The sequence below is a fragment of the Tachysurus vachellii genome, chromosome 3 (genome assembly GCF_030014155.1).
Source record: "Tachysurus vachellii isolate PV-2020 chromosome 3, HZAU_Pvac_v1, whole genome shotgun sequence".
In the NCBI taxonomy this organism is placed as follows: domain Eukaryota; kingdom Metazoa; phylum Chordata; class Actinopteri; order Siluriformes; family Bagridae; genus Tachysurus; species Tachysurus vachellii.
The window spans coordinates 26424332-26433861 of NC_083462.1; the positions used below are offsets into that span (position 1 = coordinate 26424332).

The 9530-nt window shown below is 38.7% G+C and overlaps 1 protein-coding gene across 1 annotated transcript in view; it reads left to right on the forward strand.

Annotated features, from left to right (window-relative positions):
• The window catches only part of LOC132843294 (kelch-like protein 29), a 181555-nt gene that overhangs the window by 56423 nt on the left and 115602 nt on the right, over positions 1-9530 (forward strand). The gene's annotated exons all lie outside the window — the stretch shown is intronic.

Below are 9530 nucleotides of genomic sequence, written 5' to 3' on the forward strand. Positions count from 1 at the left end.
CTGGGACAATAATATTTCATTTTGTTCCAGGGACTTCTAGGCTCAACAACGAGAAAACAAACAAAACCCTGTTTCTTATAGATTTTTGCAATACAGTAGTTTTCCCTCTTGTATTTTTAATCCTAAAAATGAGCGGTAGTGCGACACACTATCCATTATGGCGAGCTTCCAAATCCAAAATTCTGAATTTCCCGTATATGGATTTTTACTAGAGAGATAAAAACTTTTTTCCCAAAACAGTAGGAAAATCTCCTTTCCCCTGAAAAGTATCTCTGAGGCGTCCAATAACCTAATTTTTCCTTTCGACATCTACTTAAGCCTTATCTTGCAGAATATGTTGTGAACTACAATAATTCACACTATAATTAATGCTCTGGGAAATTAAAAAAACACAACAAAAACCATAGAATGCTGTTAAAGGGTAGTAACAAAGACATAAATACTGCATCACGAATTAAATAACAGGATAAATTGTTCACACGACTACATAACGGATCAGGATTACATAACGTTGCCATGGTGATGTGCATAAAACTGCTATGATGATTTACAGAATTTAATGTGATTATCAAAACTAGGACTATTCATAACAATCCAACCTCAATTCTATTCTATATACTGTGTATTACATGTAGTACTATAAGGTATACGCTATATTCGAACCTTTAGTTCTTTTTTTGATTAAACGATTACAACAACCCTTTAAAAGGTTTCACTTTTTTTTTATACCACATCATATCGCATTTGACAGCTTCTTTTACTCCTGAACTTTACTTAATCTGTCAGTTGTTACTATAGAGACGAAAGATAAGTGCTTTCAGTTTGTCTAGATGTAACTAAAGAAGCAGCCAAAAGCAGAGTCTCAGTGACTTTTGAGCGCTATGCCATTGGGTGTTTGCTCAATGGGTGCAGTTAGGCTATTTCAAGTCAAGTCAAGAGCTTATATTGTCATTTCAACCATATATAGCTGATGCAGTACACAGTGAAATGAGACACTGTTTTTCCAGGACCATGGTGTTACATAAAAACAACACAGAGCTAAGAACTTAAAGTACGTTGTCCTAGCCACATAAAGTGCATCGTGTGCAACCTAATGCAACAGTGCAAGACAAATACGCAAAATAGTGCCGACCAGTGTGCATTCAGTATAATATAAAGTACACTGTGCAAAACTAGAGAATTGTAAACAGAGAGGGTTGAATTAAACTTATACATACTTCTGTAATAGCAGTTTGATGAGGTATTGAAATGTGGTGTGCAAAACAGCAAGCTAGTGAGTGATTGATTTGTACAGTGTGTGTGTGTGTGTTTGGTATTGTTCAGTTCTGACTGTTGAGGAGTCTGATGGCTTGCGGGAAGAAACCGTTGCACAGTCTGGTTGTGACTATTTTATACACAGTTGATGAATTACATCTCAACGTAGCAGGAGAGGTGATGTCTTGTTCTCAACATTGTTATTGTGTAAATGTGCTTTATGAATGAGCAAATTAATTATCTGACACATTCAATACCACAGACTAATTATCTCTGACAATATCCGTAATCATGTAAGGCTATTTTAAGACCTCTGTGCAGGAACTATTTGTGGAAACAGCGCGTTAATGCTAATTGAACAATGTTATTTTTAAACAAATATCGAATATGTTTCAGTGTCGATGATGTGAGGTGTTTGGATTTGGGGTAGATTTGGTCGAGTGGATGTGGGAATAAAATAAACAATCCACTGTGAAAATTATATATAGGAAGCGCTTGTGTAACATATGTATGAACGCATACATGGAACTTTCTGTGTATATTTTGTAAGTCTGAATACATCAGCAAAAATAAAATCTTCACATAGTCACACATTCTGTGCCAATTTTCTCCTCAGAGATTGTTATGAGAAAGCTCAGTGCTGATTGAGCTTTTTTTTAGCCTGGTGTTTGTGTACAAGTGCATATGGAGTGAATGGCAAACAACACTATTGAAGCAGGTTTTACTGACTGAACATCAATGTCACTTGGTTGAAATTTGGCTTCATAAGAGGATGAAGAGTGCGTCTGTACAAGCTTCTCAGGCTCGACTCGTGCCGTTACTCGTACATTTAAAGGTGACACATGTCACTGTAAGCCTTGATTCACAGGGAAGAGCTGATTATAATGGAGATACTGAGAGCTGTGCCAGGATTCCAGCTTGCATAAACTCCGCTCTTTGTTCCAGGATGTCTGTACCTGTCCTGAGCTCAAGTGCCCCTCGCTCTCGTCTTTTGTTGTCGAGCATCAAAGCCGCTCCTCATCTGAACACAAATGTTTGCTTGGGAAGATAATGGAGTCGTTTGATTAGGGGGGGTCAAAACACAGCTCGGCTTTAATCTCTCTTTCTTTGCTTTCTTTTGTTTAACTCTCAGGCACACACTCTCCCTCTGTCCCTCAGTCATGCCATTTGACCTCCTTATGCTTGCATCACTTCTCTAGAAGCCTTGTTTTTCCCTTTTCCTGCATATGTGCGTATTGTTTTATTGTTATAACGTCCTCTTGAGTTTGCTACTTCTGTTGGTGCTGCCGTACCCCAAAGTTTTCCCATAAGCCCTCACTAGAGATGCAGTTGTAGCTGTCAGATTCATGATATACCCTGTTTTGGGCCAATAAATAAATAAATAAACAAACAAACAAACAAACAAACAAATAAATAAATAAATCCAAAGTAAATTTGACTTAATTAACAGTGTGATATGCATGAAGGGGTGAAGTGAGGAGGGGAGGGGGCGTATTATGGCTCTCACCCCGTGTGCTTATTATAATGATTTTCTTTCTTTCGCATCTGAAATGTGATTTAATCAGCACACTCTAATTTCAACACAATATATAAATATTAATAAGGAATGTCATGTGCTGTCAAGCAAAGTGTGAGGCCAGAAGTTTAACTGTCAACAAATCACACCATCGTTCTGTCTTCACACAATTTCATGGTGTTTTTTTTTTTGTTCATGACTCTAGATCGATCCCTTCGTTTCTTCAAAAACTGCTGCACCGATACTTTTCCAGGTCAGAATTGGCAGTCAGTGTATATTACTGGCTGTGAAAGTTTTATAGATGCTGTTAATTTAACTGAAGTGAACAATGGCAGACAGTCGTATTTTGGAAAGAAAAAACAAAAAAACGTCTACAGCTTCAGCTTGATGTTAAAAACCAAAAGCCATTGTTTGTGTTTCTCCTCTATTTCATTCTGGCTGGAAGCCTGAAACATTAATGTTTCATATCTTCAACTCTATTTTCAGTCTGCCACCGGGCAGTAAAGCGGCACCATTGTTACGCATCTGCTCTTCCTATTAACAGATAATTAACCGTAGACAATGTGGCGATAGTTGGCAGCGCTTTTAAGTTAAAACAAAGTGTTTTTTTGTGACTTTTTTCCTCAATACTAAAGATGTCTAACACTCAAACCATGTATTTCATAGAGGACATTTGAGAAAACTCATTACAGCACCATAACTGTTTTATTGAACTTTGCTCCACAAAGTTCCACTGTAATGTAATGTCTTATTATGAGGATGATGATGGATCGTAGTTTGAGTTCATAAAAAAGAAAAAGAAACTGTTAACGTGTTCAAATATTTATAAACGTAGACAGACCGAAACTAATGTGACATTTTTAACTTTTATCAGCAAGGACAGCAGAAGCAGGCTATTTCATGGAAGTTCATGTTTGCGTATTTCTAGCTTCAGACATCACCATGTTACATTCAGTCATCGGCAAAGCTGTTCATCTGTACAGCCTTGGAGCGCTGATAGTAGATAAGGAGTTTAAGTGAGGTCATTTGTTTTATTTGGGAAATGAAAGCAGCCTTGGATTGCAGAAAACAGCAAAGCCTCTGTGAGTTCCACTATCGCTAATGTCCACCGTTTGAATTTCACTTGGGCGTATAAATCGAGGCAGTGCTTCCCATAAAGGATTTAGATTGAACTGACCCCGCTGTGCCATCAGGACAATCTCTGTTGGTGGATATACTTAAGTCAGTGTCTGTTGTCTGGACAGCCGAAAGTGGAAATTTTTAAAGACAGAGTTTCCACTGAGTCTTTCACAACTCGGTTGAGGTTTTCATGTTCTTTTCCTCTAGAAGCCTTTAAAAATAGCTGATAGGTTTGCGGTGTAGGTGCTACTGATTTCCCACACACCAACCACAGTATACTGCCTCCTCCTCCTCTCCTTTATCAGCAGATCTCTTAACATTGTCTGCGTATTTTCACTAGCTCCACCAGTGTCTCTCATTACTCAAAATTTTCTCATTCTCCTGTCTACTGAAGCAGCGCTATCTTTTCACTTGTAAGAATGTATGGATGTGCGTATGACTGGGTTTGTTTCCGCTGTTTGACATGTGACAGGACTCGAGCGTGGGTTATACTCAGGGCTCTAGGCTTTATTGCAAAATGCAGTGGATGATCGTTCCATTGTTTAGTGTAATGTCTCCTTGTCTGACCATTTGAGAGAACTTGGATTTAAGATGCTGTAGTTGTGTTGCGATTAGGGATGGGCGTTTTCCGCAAATATCACATTCGAATATTTGAGCTCACAAAAAACGAATATTCGTTTATTTAAATTAAGTTTAATGAGACAGACGTTATTTTTCAGTAACATTTATTGTTTCCGTCATTTTTGAACAAGCTTATACACAATAGGCTTAAACATTATGCTACATCGTGTTTTGTAGCTGAAAACCTTTAACAGTGTGTGCAAACAAACAAAAAAGTACAGAGCAAAAGCAAAAAAAAAAAGTGAACAAAAAAAAAAAAACGTAAATAAAGCCGCCTGCAGCAATTAGGCTATTGTACAGAACGTAGCCTAGGCTACATTTAACTTTGAACCTTTTAAACTGTCAGCAAATCTTTTTTGCTTTCTTTCTATTGTTTTACATGTTCTTGTTAAGGAACACAAGCATGTTAACAATAAGGCCGGCTGCGGAGAAAACGCGCTCTGACGGCACAGAAGTTGCCGGGACACACAAGTGTGCTAAGCGACTAAGTTTTGTGAAGCGCTTCGTGTTTTCGTTCCACCACTGAATGGGATCCTCATCTGGTGGAATACATGGCTCCAGCAAGAACTGTTCCCACTCGTCTCGGCTGGATTCTCTGTAATCATCGCCGAAGAACTGGCTCAGCCTTTTCCGATAAGCGGGCATTGCCGCATCCTCTTCATCGTTGGTGGCGGCGGCTGCATCCGCACCAAAAATATAGCGAAATTCGAATAGCATTTTTATTTATCGAATAATTACAGCAGACCGAATATTCGAATGTTCGACTATCCGTGCACACCCCTAGTTGCGATGTCTAAACCGTACCACTTGCTGTCTTTGTGATGCGTTCTATTAGTTTCGGTGGAAAGTTCTACGGGATCATCATACATGATGGTGGAATCTGGCTTGTTATGAGTGGAGTGCAACTTGAACACAATGGTGTGACCAATATGGTCAGGATAAATCTCAGGCTTTTAGATGCTTCTCCCTTGAGATGCAATGCAAATGATATCTTCTGCACATTTTATTGGCCACAAGCTTCAGAATCATGAAGTTTGCTCTTTAGACTAACAAAAATGTTCCTGGGACTTGGACATGTTGTGTGTTAAAAAAAAAAAAACAGACTCTATGGTGAAAACTGAAAACTACAAAACCAAGATAAATCATGTCATAACTGGGGATATGACTGTGTTTAGAGCTTATGTTGTTTTAAAGAGCTTATGAAGCTCACTTGTTGAAAGTTATCCATGAGGAGAGGGGTATAAAACATTAGGTGTACCATGGAACAACATAAATGGTGTTCATCACCAACAAATAGACAAAACAGAGCACCACGGTGACATCACAAAGAACTGGACGCTCCTCCAACATTTAGACAAGGACAAGACAAAACCTTATCAGGGAGACTGGCAAGAGACTTACGACAACATTAAATGAGCTGCAGGAAAATCTGACATGTACTGATTACTCTCTGCATGTGACAACAAGCTCATATTCTGCACATGTCTGGGTTATGGGATGGGATGATTAAAAACATTTGTCACTAAAAAACATCCACTGGAGCTATGGACAGGAGATGTCCTTACAATGTGATGGATCTGGAATGCTTTCTGCAAGAAAGAGTGTGAAAATATCGTCAAGTCATGATGTGCTACGCTGATTTACGCTGATAAATTAAGAATTTAAGGGTGCGTATACTTTTGCATCGTGTGTGTACACTTTTTTAATTGTCAGATTTTTCCCTAAAATGTTTCTGATTGTTTTTTTTGTAATTAAATGTTTAGACAGTGGGGTTACAGAGAGCACTAGTGAAAACTCACTCCTCCTTTTTTTGCATTATTTTTGAATTTAATACAATCACTTTCATCAGGAAGTTTTTTATCAACAACAAATAGACCAAATTTTTTTTTTGGAACCATCTCTAGAAATGTCAGCGTTTCTTAGTTTTTGTTTAAAGTTTGTGCAAAATGATCCATCGTGTTTATGATCTGTTTCAGATCAAATCCGTGTGTGTCGCCTGAACACGTCCTACAGCAAGAGAGATTAGACATGATGAAAATCTGACCTCTTGAACAAATCCATTTATATGGTCAATTTCACTCATTTAAATAGTGCAGATTCCTAATGATTATACATTGGCACACACACACACACACACACACACACATATATATACAGTATATATACTGTATATACACACACACATGACATTCTGTTCTTAATCTGTAGGCTTTAATATGGAGTTGGCCCACCGTTTGCAGCTATAACAGCTTCAACTCTTCTAGGAATGCTTTCCACAAGGTTTAGGAGTGTGTTTATTGGAAATTCTTGACCATTCCTCTAGAAGCGCATTTTTGAGGGACGAAGTTGGACGAGGATGATGTTAGACGAGAAGGCCTGGCTCGTAGTCTTCGCTCTAATTCATCCCAGAGGTGTTCTATCCTATGGGTTCAGGTCAGGACTCTGTGCAGGCTAGTCAGCTTCCACACCAAACTCCCACATCTATGTCTTTATGGACCTTGCTTTGTGCACCGGTGCACAGTCATGTTGGAACAGGAAGGGGCCATCCCCAAACCCACAAAGGAGCGCAAAATTGTCCAAAATGTCTTGGTATGCTGAAGCATTAGGAATTCCTTTCACTGGAGCTAAGGGGAAAAGCACAACCCCTGAAAAAAAACCCCACACCATAATCCGGAAATTTCACAAATCTACTTATTGCACAGGTGGAAACCTATCACGGTACTACGCTTGAATTCACTGAGCTCCTGGGAGTGACTCATTCTTTCACAAATGTCTGGAGAAGCTGTCTGCCTATGTGCATGAGTTTATACACCTGTGGCCATGAAAGTGATTGGAACACCTGAATTCAATGGAGGGGTGTCCCAAAACATATAGTTAGTGTGTGTGTGTGTGTGTGTGTGTGTGTGTGTGTGTGTGTGTGTGTGTGTGTGTGTGTGCGCCTCTTGGTCCAATAGCGTCTCACTGTGGTTTTCTCCAACTATCCTCAGTTCTTTGTTAAGGTTCTTCACCTAGAGTGCATGACAGGCTCAGGAGGGGTGTGTGTATGTGTGTATATGTGTGTATATGTGCTTTTGTGTGTATACAGTATGTGTGTGCATGTGTGTGTGGGTGTGTGTGTGTGTGTGAGTGAGAGAGAGAGAGAGAGAGAGAGAGAGAGAATCAGACTTTTACACTGGTTAATCAAACCTATGAGTTCTTCTATATTTGTCTCTGAGTGCATATAGTGTGTGAGTGTGTTTGTGTGCTGAACATTGGTTCTAATCATTTAGCTGTCGTGTCTGCACCTAGCACTCAGCTGAAAACACCTGCAAAGCTGTTAAGGTAGAAAAAACCAACAACAAAAAACTGAAAGAGAAAAACACTCCTTCCATCTCAACCAGCTCATTAAAAAGCATTGCATTATGGTGAGTGAAGTGCTGGTCAATGCTTTATTGACAGCTCCTTGCTTCTGTGTTCCCTCTCAGCTTAGAAACGTAGCTGATGTTGCACTCACTGGATATTACAACCTATGTCTTTTGTCTTGTTCTGTGAATCAAAACAAGCACCCACACTAAAGCTTAGCACTATTTATTACTATATTTTTTTTTTACAGTGAATACTTCGATATCATAAAGTGAATATAAAAAAGAATTGAGCAACTTTTCTGAGCTGATAGTTTGGCATCATGAATAAAGTTATATCAGGTTTGGTTTCTCCCCAAAAAATTGAAAAAGGAGCAAATCATGTTTGAGTCCATTTGAAGATGCTTCACCTACATTTCCAGTTCTAGTATGATAATGCAGTAGTCTACTTATGTTAAAGATACTCTCACTTTGATCATCATCATCATCATCATCGTCGTCATCACACAAAGTCTCGGTCTCATCACCTAAAGTAAATGCTGCTGTCAGTATATATATATATATATATATATATATATATATATATATATATATATATATATCAGTGCTTAAGCTCAGTGGTTAAGGTGTTGGGCTACTGATCGGAAGGTCATGGGTTCGAACCCCAGGTCCACCAGGCTGCCACTGCTGGGCCCCTGAGCAAGGCCCTTAACCCTCAATTGCTCAGTTGTAAGTCACTCTGGATAAGGGTGTCTGCTAAATGCTGTAAATGTAAATGTAAATATATATATAGATAGTTGAAGCTATAACTGGAAGAATAGCCTATAAAAAAAAATAGCTTCTGTGTTAACTGAGCAAAAACACCACAAATGGATCTGGTCAATGCAGAAGCACTCATGAATAATTGATAAGTAGTTTGTAGCAAGAAATGTAATTATTAGAAGGAAGTCATTCTTATTATGAGGAATAATTTGAGCAGCTAGCCAGAAATATGGCAAGGCCGATGGCCTTTTTGTTGTCCAGTTAATGAAAATGGCCCTTTTCTTTCCATGCATAAAATCTACCTATTTTCCTCTTTGATAATTCTGAATGATTTATAAGAAAAGATGGTGTTCCAGTCAGATGTTAATAATGCATCTATTCTGCATCATCAAAAAAAAAGAAAAAGGCTTTTCACTGTTTCACTTTTTAAAAATAACATCCAAACCTTGCTTATTAAAAAACATATGGCTTTTTATCTATTCCAACACATTTATGTGATTGGAGAATAGACACGGCCGCACACAATAAAACCACAGCAGCTTATTTCATGATGTAGACCGATGCAGCAGTGTCTGCTGTATAATGCAATTTAATAGCTATAATGCCATAAATTCAGATTTTTGTTGTATAGCACCAGAATAGCCGACACTGCCTCACTGGCTAAGTAGCCTAATCTCACCTCACATGTACAAAGAGAGAAGCTAATAAGCCAATTCCCATCCCGGGGTCTCTAGACTTATTATGTGCGGCGGCCTGTAGAGGATTGGTTAGATAAAGAAGCCACAGCAAATAATGCAAGATTAAGTTTACCCACTCAGTAACCTAAAGAAATAAAACAAACGTTTTGTTCCGACAGTAGGAGGGAGAAGTAGAGGCGGTTAGTATTCTGCTCAGGCTGCTCCCTGTGAACCAATCAG